This window comes from Gracilinanus agilis, chromosome 5 (genome assembly GCF_016433145.1).
Source record: "Gracilinanus agilis isolate LMUSP501 chromosome 5, AgileGrace, whole genome shotgun sequence".
Classification (NCBI taxonomy): Eukaryota; Metazoa; Chordata; class Mammalia; order Didelphimorphia; family Didelphidae; genus Gracilinanus; species Gracilinanus agilis.
Window position 1 is genome coordinate 126,614,187 of NC_058134.1, and position 9,889 is coordinate 126,624,075.

Consider the following 9,889-nt stretch of genomic DNA (forward strand, 5'->3'; position numbering starts at 1 on the left):
GTGGATCTGACCTTATCATGAATGTTTGTTATTTGATGATTGGACTTGAGTGAAGGACAAGGAGCTATTCAGATCTCTTTTGAAGTTTTCCTACACAAATAATCCATATTTTCATAGGCTTTCACTAAAGTCCTACTTCAATAACTCATCTTGTTGTGGAGATGACCATAGGTCCTCAAAACCTATTTTAGTATGTAGTCAGTAGTGATAAGTCCTGCTAATATGAGGTTTCACTCAAAGGCTGGTATTGGACTATGTATATAATGTTAATACTTACCTACTAATGTTTAGAGAGACATCAATTATTAGCTGCTAGGTAATAACTACTCTAACTAGTGAAGACTTCATAATAAAGTTCAGAATAGGGTAATCATATACATTGAGAAAGAAAGTGATCACATGTTGACAAAGCTATAGGTCATTAATAGAAGGAGTCATTTTCATAGAAGTATTTTATATGTTTTGAGTAGCTGATATTTTTAGTCACAACTATCTAATTCATATCCTGATGGTTTTTGGTTGAATCATTGTGAAGAATTAGTGATGCCTATTACTCCAAAATAATTTACCTTAAGAAGTTGCTTTGTTTTGCTTTTGTTATTTAAATTAAAGTGCATATGAGAAATCACTAAAAAGAAAATAAAATGAAATCATGCAAGGTCTTGGAATATTAAAGTCATCCAAGAGAAACCTTTATTCTCAAAATGTAAATACTAGTCTAAATATAAAGTAAGACTGAAAGACTTGATTATTATTCAACAACAGGAAAATAGTTTATCTTGGTCTTTTATAGTATATTTAAATCATTTGTTCTTTGAAAAATATGGTCTGTAATTTTTCTGTTCTTATTCTTGTATTTGACATAAAAGATTTACATGCTATTACAGTACAGGAAATATGACAAGAAAAATCTCCCTTGAGATTATATGAACTTTCTTCTAAAGCAATATCAGTCCTTTTATAAGCTCTCTTCTGTGAGCATGCATATTTCATTAATATTGATGTTTATTGTATGTATTAATAAAATAGCATCCTCCTATATTCAAAATAAGTAAAATATTCTATGTTGTAAATACTTAAAGTATAAAAGCAGGACAGTTTTTTCAAGAACCCCTTGATGCCTTATTGTGATACCAGATGTTTTGATTGATATTTTAACAGAACTGATCCCAATTTTTAACTAATTAGTTAATTTTAAAATAATAGAGAGGTTATCTTTGTGTACATGTATATGTACATATACATATATATTTATACATATATATTTAAACCTTATAGAAATATACTCTAAATAAAAAAATAGGAAAAACCCCCAAGAATATGGAATTGAATCTGAAATAGGACATAAAATCTCATTGTTTTGACCTCCCAAATCAGGTGATTACTCATACTAATCAAAACCCTTACTTCTTTTTTTCCTTATAAACTTTCACAAAATAGAATAAGCTTATGTATATTACACATAACATATATATATATATACACATATATATTTATAAAATAAAGAATTCTGAGAGATATGATAGGCAAATTGTCATATGGTTTGAGGGAAGAGGAAACCTTGGGAATGGTTACTTGTCTAGTATATAGCTAAAGAGTAGTTCGATGCATGAGCTCTTTTTGGGAAAATATCAAGAGATAGGGAGAAAGGCTCAATGTGGTAGCAATATTAGAGAAGAAAAATGGGTCCATTCATGAAGTGATGCAAGGGCAAAATAAATCAGTCTTGAAAGTAGATTGGTTATAGGATATGATAGAATGAGTAATTAAAGATAACTCCAGAGTTTTGAACCCAGGGGACTAAAAGGATATTGGTGTGTTTAGAGAGAAAAATAATGAATTCCATTTTTGACAGGTTGAGTTTAAACCATTTACTGGATAGCTATGTCAAGGCATCTGAAAATCAGTTGAAAAATACAAGACTAAAGGTCAGCAGACAAATTAGGGTAAGATAGGTAGAATTGAGAATCATCAGTGTAGAGATAATAAAAATTCATGATAACTGATGAGCTCACTAAACAAATTTATACAGAAAAAGAGGTCCCAAGACAGCTCTGTGGGACATATCTTGAATTATACAATGCTATAATGTCAGCTCTACAGAGACCATTAGTGGTCAACACATTCATTTTTTTTAGCTAAGGCAGGTCTACATTGCTGCCACATAATCTTAAATTACAGATTATATTATGTGACTCTGACTAAAAAAATAGAAATCATCAGTGGCTCTTTCTACCTACACAATAAAATAAAAAATTCTTATTCTTCACAATCAAATGGCCTCATCTGAATTTCCAGTCTTATCTCTTACTATTTTTCCTCAGATTTCTTTTCCAGGTAAGCAGAATTCAATACTCTGGCTCTTACCTTCAAAAGTTATTGTTTTGGTCTCCTGATTTTCGATCAGCATGAAAGCTTCTTTACCTTCTCGTTTCATGTTATTCAATTTTTTTACACATAAACCAGTATAACTCTCATAATCTTTATAAAAATTGTGAACAATAGAAAGGACCAAAGAGAGATCCTTATTGAACACTATCAGACTTCTTCCTCCAAGTGGACATCAATATTCTAATGACTATTTTTTTTGGCTATTCATTTTTGCAATTACAACCCACTTGTATAGAGAACAAGCTAGCATTATATGAAAGATAGACACTTTGTTATTATCACAATATACTATATCTACTACATTATTCTGAGCTACTAGACAAAAAGGAATAAAGCTATTTAGGCATATCCTGTAATTGATGAACCTCTGTTGTTTTTAAATTATCATTATTTCCCTTCCTAAGTGGCCAAATACCTTTCTATTAATAGTTTAGTATTTTGCCATAAAAGGAATTCATACTTAATGTCCTACATTTTACAAACTATTTAAAAAAAAAAGATAGGATGACCTTTGCCTTATTCCAATCCTTTATCTCCTATTTCTCTAACTTTCAAATTCTGAAATCATTTGAAGCTTGCAGAAATTCCCAAGAACTGCTTGTAATGAAAGGCACAGCTAGTAGTTAAGAGGACAAGTACTTGAACCTTACTCTTCTTTCTACTATAACCAAACTAATTTCATTTCTCATGATTGAACGTAATAGCATTGCATGGGAATTAGATACATACTATATTAAATCATATCTCCAGGTTTTAAAATGGTTATGAATTTATATGTACACTCTGTTATCTAACTGAATTGTTTGCCTTGCTCAAAAGTTTGGGAGAATATTTTCAAGGTAAGTAGATTGAAATGAATTCCAAATCAAAATAACAAATAAAATAACACACTACTTCCAAGAGCATTTCTAAGTCATAAAATCAAACTTCATGATAACCAAAATCCTGAAGATGAGACACCAGGATTTCATATTTACTTAATGTACTTATCTTAATGATATCAATGTGTATACAAGATGTGAGAAATATGACATAATGATAATAAGTATAGCTATCACCATAACAACTAAAGAGTACCTTATTTTACCAAATACATTAACTGATTTTAGCTTTTTAAAATTAAGTGGGAATTGCAGATTAGAATGCAAGTTAAGGATGTTTCAGCTTTTTATTATATTCTTAGTAACCACTACCACCACCCCTAAAAACATTTAACTAAACAAATGCATTTTAAAAATTATGTGTAGAACCACAAACACTATATAGTGTATAATTTGTTTAAAATATGTATATCACATATGTACACTAATGTAAACATCCTCTGCTTTTGGGTTCTCTTTGCATTTGTTTTACTTGGTTACATTTTCTCTTGATTTTGTGGTTACCTTTTAAAATATGATCATAATAGCTATTATTCCTACTCTTTTCTTCTCTTTTCATCTCCACATGTTTTCCTTATATTCTTTGTCTTTCTAATATTTGTGATTTCTAATAACATATTATCCATTATATTCAAATTTTATAATATATTCAGTCATTTCTGTCATTCATTGCATTTGTGTTATTTCCATTTATTTTGTCTTAACAAACAAATCTTCCATTAATATTTTCATACCTATCCAGGTCTTCATCCTCTCAATTTTGCCATTAGGGCCCACCTCTAATAGTGGAATCACTAGGTCAATGAGCCTGAACAGCTTTACAGATATTATATATTAATGTATATTTCCAACTTCTTTTTGTAAAAAAAAAACAATTCACAACTGTTTTAGCAATGTAATATTAAGCCTGTTTCTCCACATTCCTATTAACATTTAATTTGATTAGTTTAACTCTTTTGGTTATCAATTAGCATACATTACCAACACCATAATTAGCTAGATTGGTCCTCAGACAGTAGATACAATCTGATTCCAGGACTATAGTCTTTGCAGACAAAAATCTTTCTAGCTTGATTATATACCCAGTAGAACTTTCCTTACAAAGTCACAATCCCTCAGGAATACAGGATTACCTCCAAAGTGTGATAAGTATTAAAGGCTTTTGCAAAATATTTATGCTGTATGTCATTTTTGTCCACCAGAAAGTATGTTTGAATTATATGTATGCTATGATATAGATCTACTAATCTTATGCAGGTATGTGGGAGCTATCCAGATATCTATCATATTTAACTTATCTAGGGTTCTATTCATTCCCTTAACTTCTTTCTTATATTTTTGTTTGGATTTATCTAGTTTGGAGAAGGGGAAACTAAGGAGGTCTGTTGCTATTATTATTTTGTTATCTATTTCCATATGTATTTCATTTAGTTTTTTCTCCTTTAAATATCTGGATTCTTTAACACTTTTGCATATGGGTCCACTATTGATAATACTTCATTATTCATAGTAACCTCTCCTCAACATACAATACTATAGTTTGTAAAGCAGGGTTGCTGCAAGAATCTCTTGCATTTGCAAAACCACTTGAAGCAATCCTGACAGTTGAAGAAACCGAATGTTGACCCAGACAGCTGGTGGTCTCACAGCAAAAACCAATGGAGCCTGGAACTATAAATACCCCTGGAGTATCATCCTGGGGGGTTCTGATTTCCTTTGACCTGACCCAGACATCCTGCTATCCCCTGCATCTCCCCATTGGGCCCTGGGAGGAGGGAAATTTGGGGGGGGGGAGGAGAAAGTGGGAAATTAGTTTCCTTAGGCAGGAAAGGACAACCCTTAAACCAAGCCACCACCCTCATCTGTTAATCTGCTCAATCCTTCTGCATCAGGGCAGTGAAATTTATCCCTGGCTGAGGGGCTGGTTCTCTCAGCCTGACCTCAACCTTCTGAGACCCTCCCCCATCACTGGCCTCACCCTTATCAACAGCTTCCCAGACCTTAACCATCTTCCCCCAACTTACCCTTCTTTTAATAAACCCCTTGGCCTTTATTCAAAGAGCTTCTGCTGATTCATTATACCATCAACTAGGGCCAAGGCTGAAGATGGAAAGATAACTTTCTCTTGTTTCCTGAGGGCTAAACCAGGCATACATTTTGCTCAGGAAGTGAAACAAGCTTCACTTCCTATTGGCCTGAAGTTTCTCTCCAGAAGGGAGGGGATTTTTACTCCTCCCCTCAAGGGAACTTAGAGACAGTAGGGAGGCTGACTAAAACATTTCAGTCACGCTCAAACAACCTCTGGCTGACCCAAAACATCCTGTATTATTTTCTTCCATGACTTTCTGGACCTCTTTTTCCATTTGAATGCTTTTTCTTTCATACCTTTCCTGATTTTCTTGCATTGCTATTTTCCCCCCTGACTTGGTCTGTGAGGTATTTTTAAGCTCTTTCAAAAGGTTTTTTTTTTTTTAAATTAATGTCCATTTATTGTATTTCTTTGCTACTTTTGAAATAGGTGTTTTTACTTCACTGTCCTCTGGGTTTGAACAATGATCTTCTCTATCCTCGTGGTAGCTATCAATAGTTAGGGTATTTTTCTTCTGCTTTCTTGATCTTCTTTATTTTGTTTTTCATTTTTAAAATTTTGGCAGCCAGGCCAATATATTTAATTACTGGCATTTTACTATTCTCCCAGAGTTTCTATTGTGCTCAGATATGTTACCTCAGGTTTCATTGTTTGTTTCTTTGTTTGTTTTATTTTTAATCTAGGTTCTACTTAATTATTCTAATTTTAATATTGCAGGGTCTGATATAATCCTGGATCCCCAACTCAAGCCCCATCTGTGTTGATCTCAGGTGTTCTGACCCAAACAGGCAGGCAATTCTGCCACTGCTACTTTAAGCATCCAGCTCACTTTCCTCTGTGGCAGCAAACAACCAGGAACTCCACTCTTCTGTGAGTGGTCACAGCTCATAGGGCCTCAGTCACTTTGTAACCACATCCACAAGTTCATGTTCCTTCCTTACTTCTCCTTGGTATAAGGTGTGAGATATTGATCTAAAACTAATCTCTCCTATATTATTTTCCAATTTTCCCAACAGTTTTTTTTAAATAGTGGGTTCTTGTCCCAAAAGCTAGATTGATCAACCCAGAGATCAGGTGCTTTTTTTTCCCAGGAGCAGCTATTTTCTTATTAATTAATTAATTTAGAATATTTTTCCATGGTTACATGATTCATGTTCTTCCACCACCCCACACCCTCCCTTCCCCCTTCCCTGAGCTAACAAGTAATTCCATTGGGTTATAGATGTATCATTACTCAAAACCTATTTCCACATTATTAATATTTGCAATAGTTATCATTTAAAGTCAGAATCCCCAACCATATACCCATTGAATGATATGATTGATCATATGTTTTTCTTCTGTGTTTCTACTCCCACATTTCTTTCTCTGGATGTAGGTAGCATTCATTCTAATAAGACCCTCTAGAATGTTCTGGATCATTGCATTACTGCTAGTAAAAAAGTCTATCACATTCAATTGTGCCACGGTTCATCATTTCTTTCAGCACAATAGTATTCCATCACCATCAGATACCACAATTTGTTCAGCTATTCCCCAATCAGATACCCAATCATTTTCAATTTTCCAATTTTTAGACACTACAAAGAGTGTGGCTATGAATATTTTTGTACACATATTTTTCCCTACTGTCTCTTCAGGGTACAAACTGATCAGTGGTATTACAGTATCAAAGGGTAGGCAGTCTTTTAAAGCCTTTTGGGCAAAATTCCAAATTGTCCTCGAGAATGGTTGGATCAATTCACAGCTCCACTAGCAGTATATTAGTGTCCCAATTTTATCCCATTACCTCAAAATTTATTATTTTCCTTTATTTTCATATTGGCCAATCTGAAGTGGTACCTCAGAGTTGTTTTGATTTGAATTTCTCTAATTATGAGAGATTTAGGACATGTTTTTGTGTGTTTATTGATCATTTTGATTTCTTTATCTGAAAATTGCCTATTCATGACCTTTGCCCATTTATCAATTGGAGAATGGATTTTTTTAAGATTGACTTAGCTCCTTATAAATTTGAGAAATTAGACCTTTTTTTCAGAGGTTTTTGTCAAAAAGTTTTTCACCAATTTGTTGCTTCCCTTCCAATTTTTATTATATTGATTTTGTTTTTATAAAAAAAATTAAATTTGATGTAATCAAAATTATTCATTTTACATTTTGTAATATTTTCTATCTCTTGCTTGCTCTTAAATTCTATCCTTTCCCATAGAGCTAACAAGTATACTCTCTATGTTCACCTAATTTATTTATAAATTTCTTCTTCATATTTAAGTCATTTACCTATTCTGAATTTATGGTGGTGTAGGGTGTGAGTTGCTGATCTAAATCTCATCTCTCCAATACTGCTTTCCAATTTTCCCAGCAGTTTTTGTCAAATAGTGGATTCTTGGTCATAAAGCTAGGATATTTGGGTATATCATAAACTACCTTGCTGAGGTTATTTATCCCAAGTCTATTCTACTGATCATCCCTTTTGTCTCTTAGCAAGTACCATATTGTTTTGATGACCACTGCTTTGTAATAAAATTTGAGATCTCATAATGCTAGTCCCCCATTCTTCACATTTTTTATGATTTTACTTGATATTCTTGATCTTTTGTTCTTCCAAATGAACTTTGTTATAATTTTTCTTTCTATGAAAAAGTTTCTTGGTAGTTTGATAGGTATGGCATGGTATAATTAGATTCATTTGGATATCATTGACATTTTTATTATATTATCTCAACCTAATTATGAGGAAATAATGTTTTTCCAGTTGCTTAGATCTTGTTTTAATTGTGTGAAAATTGTTTTGTAGTTGTGTTCATACAATTTCTGTGTTTGTCTTGGCAAAATGATTCCTAGATATTTTATGTTGTCCAGCATGTTTTTAAATGAAATTTGCCTTTCTAACTCTTGCTGCTGTGTTGTTTTGGAAATATATAGAAATGCTAATGATTTGTGTGATTTTATTTTATATCCTATAACTTTGCTAAAGTTGTGGATTATTCCACTAGCCATTTAGGTGATTTTCTAGGATTCTTTAAGTATACAATCATATCATTAGCAAAGGGTGATAGTTTAGTTTCCTCATTGCTGACTTTAATCCCTTAAAATTCTTCTCCTTCTCTAATTGCTACTGCTCGCATTTCTAGTACAATATTAAATAATAGAGGTGATAATGTACATCCTTGCTTCACTCCTGATCTGATTGGGAAGGCTTATAACTTATCCCCATTGGAGAAGATGCTTGCTGATGGTTTGAAATATATACTGTTTATTATTTTTAGGAAAGGCCCATCTATTCATAAACTTCCTAGTGTATGGAAGTATATTTTTAGTATACTTTTTTTAAACTCTTACCTTTTGTCTTGGAGTCAATACTGAGTATTGGCTCCAAGGCAGAAGAGCGGTAAGGGTAGGCAATGGGGGTCAAGTGACTTGCCCAAGGTCACACAGGTGGGAAGTGTCTGAGGTTATATTTGAACCTAGGACTTCCCGTCTCTAGGCCTGGCTCTCAATCCACTGAGCTATCCAGCTGCCCGCTCTAGTATACTTTTAATAGGAATGAGTATTGTATTTTGTTGAAGGCTTTTTCCTGGTCTATTGAGATAATCATATGATTTATGTCAGTTTGGTTTTTTATATGGTCAATTATATGGATGGTTTTCCTAATATTAAACAATACTTTCATTCCTATTATGAATCCCAACTGGTTATAGAGAACAATCTTCATGATAAGTTAGTGTAGCCTTTTTGCTAGTATTCTATTTAATATTTTTGCATCCATGTTCATTAAGGAGACTGGTCTATAGTTTCCTTTCTCTGTTTTGTGTCTGCCTGGCTTTGGAATCAGCATCATATTTGTGTCATAGAAGGAATTTGGCAGAACTCCTTCTTTGCTTATTTTGTCAAATAGTTTGTATGGTATTATAATTAGTTGTTCTTTAAATGTTTGACACAATTCACTTGTGAATCCATCTGGCCTTGGGGATTTTTTCTTAGGCAGTTCCTTGGTGTCTTGTTCAATTTCTTTTTCTGAGATGGGATTGTTTAAGAATTCTATTTCATCTTTTGTTAATCNTCTTCATGATAAGTTAGTGTAGCCTTTTTGCTAGTATTCTATTTAATATTTTTGCATCCATGTTCATTAAGGAGACTGGTCTATAGTTTCCTTTCTCTGTTTTGTGTCTGCCTGGCTTTAGAATCAGCATCATATTTGTGTCATAGAAGGAATTTGGCAGAACTCCTTCTTTGCTTATTTTGTCAAATAGTTTGTATAGTATTATAATTAGTTGTTCTTTAAATGTTTGACACAATTCACTTGTGAATCCATCTGGCCTTGGGGATTTTTTCTTAGGCAGTTCCTTGGTGTCTTGTTCAATTTCTTTTTCTGAGATGGGATTGTTTAAGAATTCTATTTCATCTTTTATTAGTCTAGGTAATTTATATATTTATATTTATATATTATATATTATATATTATTTATTATATTATTATAATATATATTATATATATTTATATTTCACCTAGATTTTCATATTTATTG

General features: G+C 32.6%; 1 pseudogene; it reads right to left on the minus strand.

The window, feature by feature from the left end:
- The window catches only part of LOC123249947, a 91,180-nt pseudogene extending 88,743 nt beyond the window's left edge, over nt 1–2,437 (minus strand).
- Between the last annotated feature and the right edge of the window lie 7,452 nt (nt 2,438–9,889).